Source organism: Manacus candei, unplaced genomic scaffold (assembly GCF_025592945.1).
Source record: "Manacus candei isolate 608988 ecotype Guabito, Panama unplaced genomic scaffold, ASM2559294v1 h1tg000014l, whole genome shotgun sequence".
NCBI lineage: Eukaryota > Metazoa > Chordata > Aves > Passeriformes > Pipridae > Manacus > Manacus candei.
The window spans coordinates 13880417-13892809 of NW_026138062.1; the positions used below are offsets into that span (position 1 = coordinate 13880417).

The window sequence follows — 12393 nt, forward strand, 5'->3', positions numbered from 1 at the left end:
GCTAAAGGAATGGCTTTTGGTAGTGGGGTGATGGGAGATAGAGTAGACCACAGCATCTGGAAGCTTCACAGTGAATATGAGAACTGGTTGGGTTCCCGCTTGCCAATAGGCTATTCAGGAGAATAACAACTAATAACATAGAACATGCAAGGACAGCAAGACCCAGGTTCACTTGCCTAACACCAGAGAAAGAGGGAATAAGGTTGTGCTTTTCAGAAGTTTTGAAGTACTGCAGGTGCTGCAGTGGAAGTGCCAGGGTGCCACCTGTGTCACTGCACGGGAAATATTGAAAATATGCATTGGTGGGCTTTTTAATTCCCAACTGAAGAGCCTGTGCTTCTGCAGGGGTACACCTGTGTTGTTTGGGTGTAAGGGCAGCTCTTTGCCCAGAGTTGTGCACCCACACGGCATCTGGCTCTTTCCTGACTCTGTTGCCCTTTCTGCTTGGTAGCAGAAGAAGCTCTATCCTTGTGGCATCTGGAGAGCACAGCTCTCTGAACCAGAGGTTCATCTCAACTGGAGCTGAGGTACTGTACAAATAGACAAAAGACTGTGGCGTAGGGAAAAAAAGTGTGTTAACCTTGGATTTACTAAAAGTTCAAAGAGTGAAGTTTTCACTGTTTACAGAGTAGATAGAGTATCTATTAAAGAAAATAAAACACTGCATGTCAAGCAGCCACCAACTGTGCTTTCAAAAAGTCAAGCTTTTTAATTTGCAAGCAGCAGGGACGTTACATAGTAGTGGACTTTCAGTTCTGTCACTAGCAGCTGTTTGCACAGGGAGTGTTATTTTGGTGTGCACTGAATGTCACTATGGCTAAACTGAAGTTATTCCTTCATAGTTTCGTATTGTTTGGATTTATAATAGTGAAAGATCCTGTGGTTTGTAGATACTCTGGGGGCCTTCTTTGCTGACTTCTTTTCTTAGATACTTAAGCGCACTTTCTTTCCTGCAGATTTTCATGGTTTATCATTTTGTGTGGGCTTCAAGTTAAAAAAAAGATTAATTTTTTTTCTTTTAAATACTTGACAATTTGATCTGAATTTGTTTCCTCATCAGTAATAGAAGCACAACAGATAGAGGGCTCCATTTACATCATGCAGGTGATACCAAAGGAACTAAATTCATACTGATGCTTTCATTTCCTTCTGTAAGAAAATACGTAACTTCAATGGGAAGAAAAAAAATGGTGCAAACCCAGGAAAATACAGGGACTCAGCATTGTTCATCTTGTCCAAGTTTAATATGTAGAAGAAAATACTGATTCTAGCTTGCACTTATGTTCTTCATAGGACTTAGGAGTTTCTTCTGTCTTGTTGCTTGCCCTTTCCTCTGTGTGTATAATTTCTTTCTCCCTTTTTTGTGGCCTTGTTATACTCTCCATTTTGTTTGGGATTTGAAATCTAACCAGGTAATTGGGCAACAGCCTTCTCCAGATTGATTTCTCAGTGACTAACTTCTGTTGCTCCTCTTTGTCATCTCTGCTGTAAATTAATGACGCAATAGCATACAGAGGAAGATAAAGACTGGGAAGTGTGGGAGTGTAGGCAAGAGCTTTCCCTTTCCATCCCTGGTATGGGTTGCGTGAATCTGGAAATGGTATTAGTGTTTATTTTTCTCCTATTCAAATATTGATGATAATACTTGGAGGAGATGAGTGTTGTTATAAAGGTACTAAAACTGAAGGTTGTGTTAGATTGGCTTGAGACAGTCTGGATGAGGACTACAGGTGCAGAATTGTTTCAGCTCATTTACTGAAATAGTAAAGTTAGCCTGAAAATTTACCCAGAGAGTATCTGTAGTTGGGAACTGAAAAAGTGGGTCTGCTTTTGAAACATCAGCTCCTGGTATTAGTCTTCATATTGAGACATTGAGAAATGGGGTGTGTGTGTGTTTATAAATAAGCATAGGATGGTAATGAGAAGCATTCCTTATAGATGGTTCTCCTTAAAAGTTCTTGCATAAGTAAGTAATTGGAGAGAGTTATTACCCTTCCACATCTGGGAGGTACTGAGAGGCAACCAAAGAAATTATTACTTTTGCATCATTTACCTTTTTACTTGCAGGAGTAAAACTTAGTTCAATGTCAATGCAAGAGAGATAGTAGTTACCCTTTTTCAAAAAGTGCTACCTTCATTTTTATCAGTACAAACTGTGAGTGATGTGAGATGTGGCTCACATCATGTCGCTTTAAAGGTTTACAAATTTTACCTGGATAATGGTTTCAGACAGATGAAAATGTGATTCAAGTTTTAACTCTTGCAAATTGTAGCATAGCAGTGACAAGGAGCTGAAATCTAGGAGAGGCTGACTTTGGATAGTATGTGATTTTTGTCAGTGTTTCTGCTAGAGTGAAGGGAGGAAGAACAAACTCAATCTTTCTCTGCAGATACCAAATATATGAATACTTACCCTATTTGTGTTTACTGCATCAGTACTCCATTAAACTGAAATTAAAAAGTAAAGTCTTTCATGTTTTCTGTCTTTAAACTGAGTTATATCAGAGTTACAGTGCAGCCAAATGGATTATTCCTGTTCAGTAAGTCTTTCAGAAAGTGTATGAATACTATAATCAACCCGTTTGCCAAGATCTTTCATACAAGTTTTTTATAATTAAATCAGTACCCAAAGCACACTTCAGTTTTGTTAACAGTAGTGCCTGATCAGAAGGCTCTGAAGAATAACACAGAGTATATGGGTGGTCCCTTCGAATAGAAACTGATCTCCTCATTTGGGTCTATCCAAAGACTCAGTGACTGTAAATTGTGTAATTTGCTTGGAGAACACAAAAGCTATTCAATTATGTTAATCAGCGGTTCTGCATCATCACAAAGTTGATCTCTGCTTTTCTTGTTCTGTGGGAGAATTTTGTCTTTAAGTGCATCATAGTCACTTCATTTTCAAATAATTTATTTGCTCTATTTGTAGAAGCTCTGGTGATAGGTCAGGATGCCCTTGTGATAGGTGTTCCACAAACAAATTTCTAAGAATGGCAAGTGTGAGACACCTAGGCACAGATGGACACAAGCAGACTAATGGAGGAACACACAGGAGAGCAGTGAGGGGATACTTATAACAAAAAAACTCCTCAAACAACCAACCCCCCAAACAAGTCAGAACAAGTGGAAAAACAACCTAGGTTTTAGCACATCAGCATCATGGAAAAGAAAGTTTGAATGTGGACAAATCTTTTTTATGACTACAAAATGCACCATATAGTGTGTAGATATATATAAATGTGTGTTCTATTGATGTTATACTTCTATATATAGATAAATACAGTCTTTTCTGTGTGTTTTACCCATTCTTCATTTGATTGTTGCTGTTGTACAAGAACTGCCTTGTTCTTTTCTGGGTGTCTGTCATTTCAGCACAACGGGTGCTTGCACAGCAAAGGAGCCAGTGATAGTTCACTGCTCTCGCTGGCTCTTTGCTCTTCTTGACCTACTCTTGTTTCTCCTCTGTACTCAGAAAGCAGCTCCTTGCATTAGATCTACTCGAGATGCATCAAGATGACTTTTCCCTTAGATTTTAAAATTGTTTCCAATGCTTTATGGTTGGGTGTGATTTTTGTTTTGTGTTCCCCCTCTCCTCCCGTCTCGTGTCTTCGTTTTTGTAGCCATTCATTTTCCTCCTATTTTACGTGATTGGTATTTAGACCAAAGGATACGTGTATACCAATCTGTCATCTTTGCTCAAACTTTTTATTTGTCAAGGAGACAACTTTGCCTCTTACTGTGTGTTGAGTATTTTCTGGTCTCTCTCTTCACTGTGCCGGTCTTGGAGACTTTGAGTCCTCCTGGGTACAGACTTAATCTGAAGTTGGGCTTAATGACGAGTGCTCAAAACTGCTCCCCCCACCCCCAGCAACCTGCTAACCAACCCATCAGTAAAAGTTGAAAAAGATTTCAGATTACCAGAATCTGGGTGGAGGGGAGACAGGAAGCACTGAGGTGAAAAGGTAAGGACTTTGCTCCCTCTGAAAGTGCAGAGCACATCTCTCCATGGCAGCTGCTGTGCTTTTTGGCATACTTCTCATGTTGTTGCTGTAGCCTGCTCTGTGGATGGGGAGGATGCTGGCAGGCTGGACTGGTCCTGCTGGGTTTGCAGCCCTGTGGGCAGGAGGGGAGGTTTTTGGGTGGCTGTGTCACATGGAAAAGAAGACTCCTAGTGCAGCACTGCTGCAAGAGCAGGGAAGGTGAAATATGATACTGGATGGTCGGCAGCTAAGATGAAAAAAAAAAAAGGGAGGGGTGGCGAAAGACAGTGTTAACAGTTTCATGGCAGCCTGGAGATTTTTGCAGAAGTCTGGAAAGTTTATGACAGTTGTTGATAATAGCATGCAAATCCATATGCTTAACAAAGCTTTAGTCAGCTATCAAGTGACATTAGCTACTGACATGGTGCTTAACTCATATGCCACAATGTGTATAGCTGAACAACAAATGTAAAAAGGAGACTGCTTCAAGTCACATTTTTTTGCTGAAAATGCTATCAAAGAGGTTGAATGCTTGCCTTTTTTTTTTCCTCCCCCTCCTCATTACTGCATGTATAAGGAGGTCTTCAGGCAAGAGTGACTTGCTCAGGACTGGTTCTTCAGCCAAGGTGTTTTCTGTGATGTGCTGTAACAGTTTGGTCCCTGTGGTTCTGTGGTGTTGGTGCTCTGTGTGCCAGAGCTTTCAGCATCCTGTGAGATGGCCTTTGCATGACTGGTGCTTCCAAGCTCGCTCCTTCACATCTGATTCACACAGCAGCCAGGGCATTGAAATTGAATCCTGCTATGTTGGAAGTAAAAAAGAGAGTCGGTTGTGGACTGCTTTTAGAAAAAACATAGCAGACAAAGAATTTCCTCAAGGAGTCCAGAACAAGATTTGGTACTTCTTTACATCTCTGGGGGAGTGGTGGGAGAGAGGAGGCCACATTGGGCATGCTAGGGCCAGCATGTATTTCAGAGATCACTTATATTTTTACTGGTGGTAACTGATAGCTTTGTTTTTCAGATACGTAACTTGAAAATGGGTGAAGAAATTCCTAGTATTTCTTGGCTAGTATCAGAAGTAAAACTGGTTCTGGGGTAGGTGGTAGCTTTACTGCATCTCTGATATTCACCTTCATTTTTCTTTGCCATTCAGTTGCCTTACAGATGTGTGTAACTTCAGTTGGAGTTAGAAACTTGGACAAGTTCAAGGTCAGACTTTTCCCGAACATGACCTCCTCTTTCTCAGGCATGAGCAAGCTCTGCCAGATAGATATCTTACTTGGTAATTACTTCTGTTCATCAGTAACAAATGTCATCATCATGGCTGGGCTTTGCGAACGAAGATTGGGGAAAGGTCTCTACCCATGTTTGACACAAGTGCACTGGTGGCTAAAAAGGCCAATACGAGACAGGCATGTCTGGTTGCAAAAGGCACAGCAGAAAGACTCCTTAGGTGGTAAATTCTGCAAGACACGATTCTTTCTGTGTTGTCTTTTCTCCTCAAGAGTGATCCTGCGTGCTTTCTCAAAGGCATCAGCAGCGTTATAGATGGTGTGTCTCCAGCCCTCCCGGCTGGAGGTCAGAATAGGCCACTTATGTTGATCAATGTGGCCAAGGCTGAGATGTTGTTTCAGGGAGTCCTTGTGTCTTCTCTTCGGGGCTCCTCTCTTTTGGCAGCCGGTGGCAAGTTCACCATAAAGCAAGATCTTAGGGAGGCGGTGGTCCTTCATTCTTGAGACGTGTCCTGCCCAACGCAGCTGTGTTCTCAGCAACATGGCCTCAATACTTGTGACTGCTGCTTGTTCTAGAACAGATGTGTTGGTTACATGATCTGACCAGTGGATGTTTAGGATTGTACGAAGGCAGCATTGATGGAAGCGTTCTAGGAGCCGCAGGTTGTGGCGGTAGATGACCCATGATTCAGATCCATATAAGAGAGTAGACAACACTATGGCTCTGTAAACACTGATCTTGGTACTTTTCAAGTGTTTATTTTGCCAAACTCTTTTATGAAGCTTTCCGAAAGCACTATATGCCTTTGCTAACCTGTTGTCTATCTCTCTGTCAATCTTACCGTCCAAGGAGATGAGGCTACCTAACAAATGTAGTAAGATACTAAAGCCCTTTTAATGCTCACTTGGAACAAGTTGATAAAACCTGATGGAAATAAGCCAGAGATGAATCGAGCACAGTTTGTTAGAGATACTGCAGCAGTTCACAGTAGTTTGAGTGTTGCCCATCAGCCTTGTTCTCCCCTCTTCTACTCGAAAGTACCTCTGCCATGCTGCAGAGAAGTGGGAATGCTTTGTGAGTCCAGTGTTACATATTTCTCCTTTAGCTTCCTCTATAGACCTTCAACCATCATCAGCCTTCATCATCCTGGAGTTTTTGGCAGCATTCTGCTTTGTTCAGTCTGAGCCAAGCCCTCTGGTTGCTCCTCTGCAGACTTCAGGGAGATGTGCTGGTGGTGGCAGGTGTCCCTCTCCGTGCTCTGTGCTCTTAAACATCAGAAGAGATGTTAAGTGCCAGGAGACTACTGAACCTCTTTGGTTTTTATTTAATTTTGACTTAAAGAATGGGCCTTAGATGTAAATACTAAAGATCCTTCCACTAGTGGTCCTTGACCTCTGTCTTCATCCCTCTCTTTGTCCCCCAAGGAATTAAAATCCTAAGTATTTCGTGCAAACGATTTTTTCTCTGGGTGGTTCTCTTCCAAGTGCCCAGTAACTCTGTCACCTTGCAGACTTCGAGGGTGAAAGTTGAGAAGGCTAATACAGAAAATATTGAATAAAAAGCCCCAAAGAGAACGGTGTAGTTGTGGTATTTGATGTATCGCCACAACAAGGCCTGAGTAAAGAATAAAGGTTTCTGAAAACTCGATTTGCATAACATGCAAAGGATGGTTACCAGATCAGTCAGGCACTGATGATTTACATGCACGTGTAAATCTTCTCTTTAGTCACTCTTTTCTTTCCTTTTGGTCTGAATTCCTGCGCTGTTCCATGATTTGGTGGAGTTATTAAAAAACCCAAACCAACTTACTTGGTATTTTTTCCCCTTCTGATTCGTCTTCTCCTTCCACTGAAAAGTATATCTGACCAATTAATGAATTTCCTTTATTCTCAAGAGAAGCTCATAAGGGGAGATTTCTTCTCCCTTGAGCGGTGAATGTGAGGTGATTGCCAGAGCACTGTTCTTCTAAATAGCTTATTCTTCTGTATGGATGGACACTTCTTCCCCCCCTCCCCATTTTTAGAGCACCGATTAAGTGATAATTTGTGTTTAGGCTTCCGTGAATACCCATAAGGTAATCCATTGCCAGTTCACTGGTGGGTTTGGTAGTCTGGGCAGAGAACCAGCAAACTCGTGCACTGAAGGTCAGATGAAAAATGTAACCGAGTTTTCCTCGGAGACTGTATGAATCCCTTAGTCCATCCTTTCCTCTGTGCAATCTCACCAGTTTTCAGCTGGTGTTTGAAGTGGCAAGGAGAAGATAGATCACCATGGTGAAGTGATTGGATCGGTATACCTGGCTCACGTGTGACTTCTGTGAGGCAGAAGTGCCCAGCAACAGGGCTGCGCTGGCACAGAGGTTTTGGATGACCTGAGTGCACAGCTGTAGGAGGAGATAAACCAACAGCCTCTGCTGAGGTTGATGTTGCTGGACCTCCTCACGCAGAGTGCTGTGTCCAGAGCTGGAGAAGCGAGACCTCTGGAGATCCATTATCATCTCCCCGCAGCTTCTCCAAGGCGTGAGGTACATGTTTTGTGTTTCTCAGAGCACGTGGAGAGTTTGGTATATGGGATTGGCAAGTCTGGCCAATTAGACTTGCTGCCTCCCGGTGGAACTCTCTCCCCTCTCCTGTGCACTCTCACTTGGTGCAGCTGGGTTGCTTCCCAGCTGCTGCTTCTGCTGCTCTCTTCTCTGCAGTGAAAGGCTCGTGAATCTTGCTGTTGACCTCTTTCCTTTGCTAGGAGGTTGATGCATCTCCAGCACAGCCTTTGTGCCTTTGGAAGAAATGTTACTTGCTTCTCTGGCCAGTAGCTCAGCATTCAGTGCCCTAGTTGCAGTGTCCTGCTGGGATTGTATAATTTGTGCCAGTGAGCCATTTTGGTGGCCTATGAACGTGACTGGTGTGAAATGACTGCTTAGTGGGCAGTTCCCAGCATCTTTGCCGTGTTCTTTTAGTTATGGTTCCTAGGTGATGTAAAAAGCTTGCTTCACCTTAGTCTTGAAGTGGTCCTGTGTCACACTTGACAACTTGCATGGCTGGAGACACCTGAGCAGTTCTATTGTTCCGGGCTCTGGTCATCCTGACTGAGTAGCTCCCACCTGCAATAACCTACCGAGTGAATGACTGTAGAAAATTCTACCAATGGTATTGGGCTTTCAGCTGGGGATTAGTTTCTTTTGTGGTACAAAACTCTAAGAAGTATTTACAGAAAAGGTGCAATCTCTGAAAGCATTCACAGAAGTCAGCAGTTGTGCAGAAGACTACTCTCCCAGGCTAGCCCTAAAGCATTAGAATAAGTGTGCTGGTTTAAAGGTAAACCAGCAGGGGAATTTAACTCAACTCAAAAGAGAGACCACAAGTCAGAATAACAATTTAATGAAACAACAGAACAAGTATGATTATACAGACAAACAACCGGCTTCAATCCACAAAAACCCAAATGTACAACCCAGCACCCTGGGACATGAACAAAACGGTGTTCCCCGGGCCCCACCCTGAGTCCAAAGTAAAGGGAAACCTGCTGGTGGGAGAGCTGTTGCAGTCTGGTCAAAATGGTGATTGCAGTCCAGTCGAGGGTGGTGGTCTTAGTCTGGCCAAGAGCGGTGAGCTGCAGTCCTCCTCTGGATCCCATGAGTGGTAAAAAGGTTCCAAAACTCCAAGTTTATATATTCTCCAGTTCAGGCAGGAATGCTCCGTCCTTCCCTCAGAGCAGGGAATTCCATAAAAGGGTATGAGGATGCTCAGTCTGTCCCTCAGAGCGGGGAATTCCGTAAAAGTGTATGAGGACAGGAACATCTACAGGCCTCTACTGCTAACAATTTCTGGGAAATGGCATGGAAGGCTATAGAATACACAGTTTTGGGTTACACCCATACCATGATGAACTGGTCTCAGCTGTCCTAACTAGGACAGTAAGTAATGGTTGTTTTGTTAAAAGTAGGAATATCTCCTTTGGAACCCCTTCTTGGGAAGGGTCCTTTTCAGTCTATGCAGCCATGAGATAGGTGACCAGGTTACCCTGCCATGGTGCTGTCCTCTGATGACTTTCAGGCATGAATGTCACAGCTGCTCTTAAGACTAGGAAGGAACTTGTCCAGTTCCTTCCTATTTCATGGTGTCTATTCAAACCAGTCATCTCTGAATTTATTTCTGAACATCATGAGTTAAAACTTCAGAAAGCTTTTTGGTCATTTTGACTTGGAATGAGAAATAGGCTCCAATACATAGCAGCTTTAGCGATATCTCTGAAGCATCTGAAGTGGAGAGATGATTTGGAAGATGATCTGTGTGGTACTGAGAGCGTTAACTTAGATTTCTCACATACATTCAGTTCAAACCTTTTTGTCTTATGAAACCTCCTTTAGTATTGATTCCATGACCGTTGCCAGAGCAGTGATGCTTTCTGTCTGCATCATCACACCTGGGGTCGGGTTAACACCTTACATGGATGACTCATGTGCTTGGTATATTTGATCCTGAAAAGATGTGGAATGGTCATGGGCCAAAAAAGCATGTTGACTGTGCTACCTCATCTGTAAATGCAATTTCAGGTTGCTCCTCTGCATCTCGAGATGCACAAGTGAGACGCTGAAGTCCTCTGAAACACAGCTCTGCAAGCTTGGGTAGATGCAGTTGTGGCAACACTGCTCTTTAGGCTCAGTCTGAACTGCTCTTTAGGCTCAGTCTGGAGGCAGGGCTGTGGAGTTGTGATGTGTCATAGGCACTTACACTCTGTGCTGATTTGTGCGTTGAGATGCAAAAGCACTGATTGTAAAATATCCCCCAGTGATTTACCATCTTGTTGGAGCAGGCTTGCCATTACAGATGTCCTTATAAAGAACTTGCTGATATGCATTTAAGTTTATTTAAGAAAGTTTATTTAACTTAGGTAATCTTGATTATTTTGCACTGTTAAGCAGGCTGAACCTCCACTTCCTCCAGCTCCTGGTCGGATCAGAGGTGCTTTGGATGCTTTCACTCTTGCAGGCTTTTCTTTACTGTCCTGTTGGATTTTTGTGTGCCCCCATAGCTTTTTACATCTCTTGTTAGTCAACATCTCCAGGGTCTCCTAAAGTTATGGCAGAATAGCAACAGTGTGGAATTTAGGCTTGCTTGTCAGTTTGGGGTTTGTCCCCAGGTTTTCTGGACAGGAATGGTTTTGTTCTGAAGTGGAGTTAGAACAGCAGCACTGGGAGCATTTTTGTAGCTTATTGCTTTGCTATCCACTTGCTTGTATTTTTAAGGGTATCTCTGCAGTTATAACTTTTAGGTTGTCAGTTCTCATAGGGAAGATTAGGTTCTGCAGAACCAGATTACACAGGTGAAGTTTTCCTACTTGCCGGGAGTGGGCAGATGTGTCAATTTTTCAGATTTTGTGTTTGAAAGAGAAATTTTTTTCTTTTTTTTTTTTCCCATGCAGTCAACATTCAGAGCTGGGGTACAGAAAATAATAAACTCTCCTTTTCTACCTGGAATAGGACTGCTGCTTCTGCCAACTGACCTCTTTGAGAGAGCCAGCAAAGTTGTCAAGCCCATCTGTTTTCATCCACTGACGCAGTGCACTGAGACAGCTGGAGGTGTAGGCACACAAGCAAGTGAGGGAGAGCGGAGAGGGTGGGTTTATTTTTCCTTCCTTTGCTCCCTGAGCAGCAGAAATTTTTTCTTCCCCATTGACAGCATCCTCATTTCAACCCTAGTGAGGTTCTGATAGATGATCTGAAGGGGCTGTAAACTTCTCAGCTGGAAATGTTGAAGGGGCACCTCAACATTTGTCATCTAAAAAAACTGGTCTCAACCACACATGCATGTGGCTCAGTGTCAAGCTGCTGTGACTGACTGGGTTGCTGGGGGTAGGTGAAAGTGTGGCCATCAGGGGCTGCAGGCAGGGTCCTTGATTTAAATGGCAAAATGGAAATTTTTTTTCTGAACTAGAGGTCAGAGATGCCAAGGCTGCTGTAGCTGACTCAATTGTGCAAGAGATGATCAGAAAAGTGGTGCTACCCAGAAGTAGAACACACATCATTTATAATTTATCAGTATATAGGAAAACACATTTAATGTCCTGCTGTGCAATAGATGTATCTGCTACAGGATCACTAAAGAGGGATAAGATGCTCTGCTTGTTCTTTTAATTCACCTCTTTTCACCTAGTTAGAAAGAAGTTGCTTTTGTTCTTTATTGTCCACTTAATCTAAGAGCTTTATTTCCTATGTTTGTACTGCAAGTTTAGAAGAGTGAATGACGCATAGGAGCCTGCCTTGAGGATTACATATTTGCCACCACAGCATATTTTAAAGGTGTACTATGAACTTCATATTGCAGGCAATTAGTGAAAACTGTTATTTCTGAGACATGAAAATGTGATTAACTGTAGGTGGCCTGAAGGAGCATGCTGGCAGCCTCTCAGCTGGCTTAGGGAAGAGGCAGGATGTTTTGGACATAGGCACAGAAGTGCTATCTCACTGCAACATGTAGTTCATGGAACTAGACAGAGTTGTGACATGACTACATTCGGGGATCACAGTGGTGAGGGATGTCATGATTCAAGCTGATGTAGCATGGAAGCCTCGGTGGGAAGCCGCTGTGTTTGTAAGAAGTGGAGTAACCACAACTACCAGTGGTCTTGAAAGATTCCACTGTGGCTTTCATTATGAATAGCAGGAATGGCTGCTGAAAGCTTGGGTTAAAAAATAAAAATGGAGATACCAGCAGGAGACACCTTGTGAAGGAGACATGAGTTCTGTCTCCCAATAACAATAAAAATTTTTGTTTCTGCATCTGTAATGGTTGCTGTAAGACAGAAAAGGATCAAAGATCAAATAATTCCAAAACACCAATTAAATTAATGTGGGGGAGGAGTGGGGAAAAGGGAGGGCCACCGTAGTTTTGGTTTATTTCAGTAGACTTGAAGAGGATGGACTCCTTACAGACTGCTGCTCATTTTATTAGATTAAAAGGCATCTCCTGTCAGTGGTTTTGGTCTTTTGCAGGAATCAGATGGGTTTGTTTTTGTTTTAAAATGCTTTCTGAAAATGATAGGCTGCATTAGCCCAACTCTGTTGAAATAATGTCTTAATAATTTGACTGCTGTACAAATACATCTCACTTGCAGCCTGACTTGGAATTTAGACTGAAACTGTTAAACAAACTCCAAGTTTTGCAGTAATTTTTATTTTGTA

General features: G+C 42.7%; 2 protein-coding genes across 6 annotated transcripts in view; both read left to right on the forward strand.

The window, feature by feature from the left end:
- Window positions 1-12393, forward strand: part of TBC1D4 (TBC1 domain family member 4) — a 556453-nt gene that overhangs the window by 471461 nt on the left and 72599 nt on the right. The gene's annotated exons all lie outside the window — the stretch shown is intronic.
- KLF12 (KLF transcription factor 12) overlaps window positions 1-12393 on the forward strand; it is a 235860-nt gene that overhangs the window by 22044 nt on the left and 201423 nt on the right. The gene's annotated exons all lie outside the window — the stretch shown is intronic.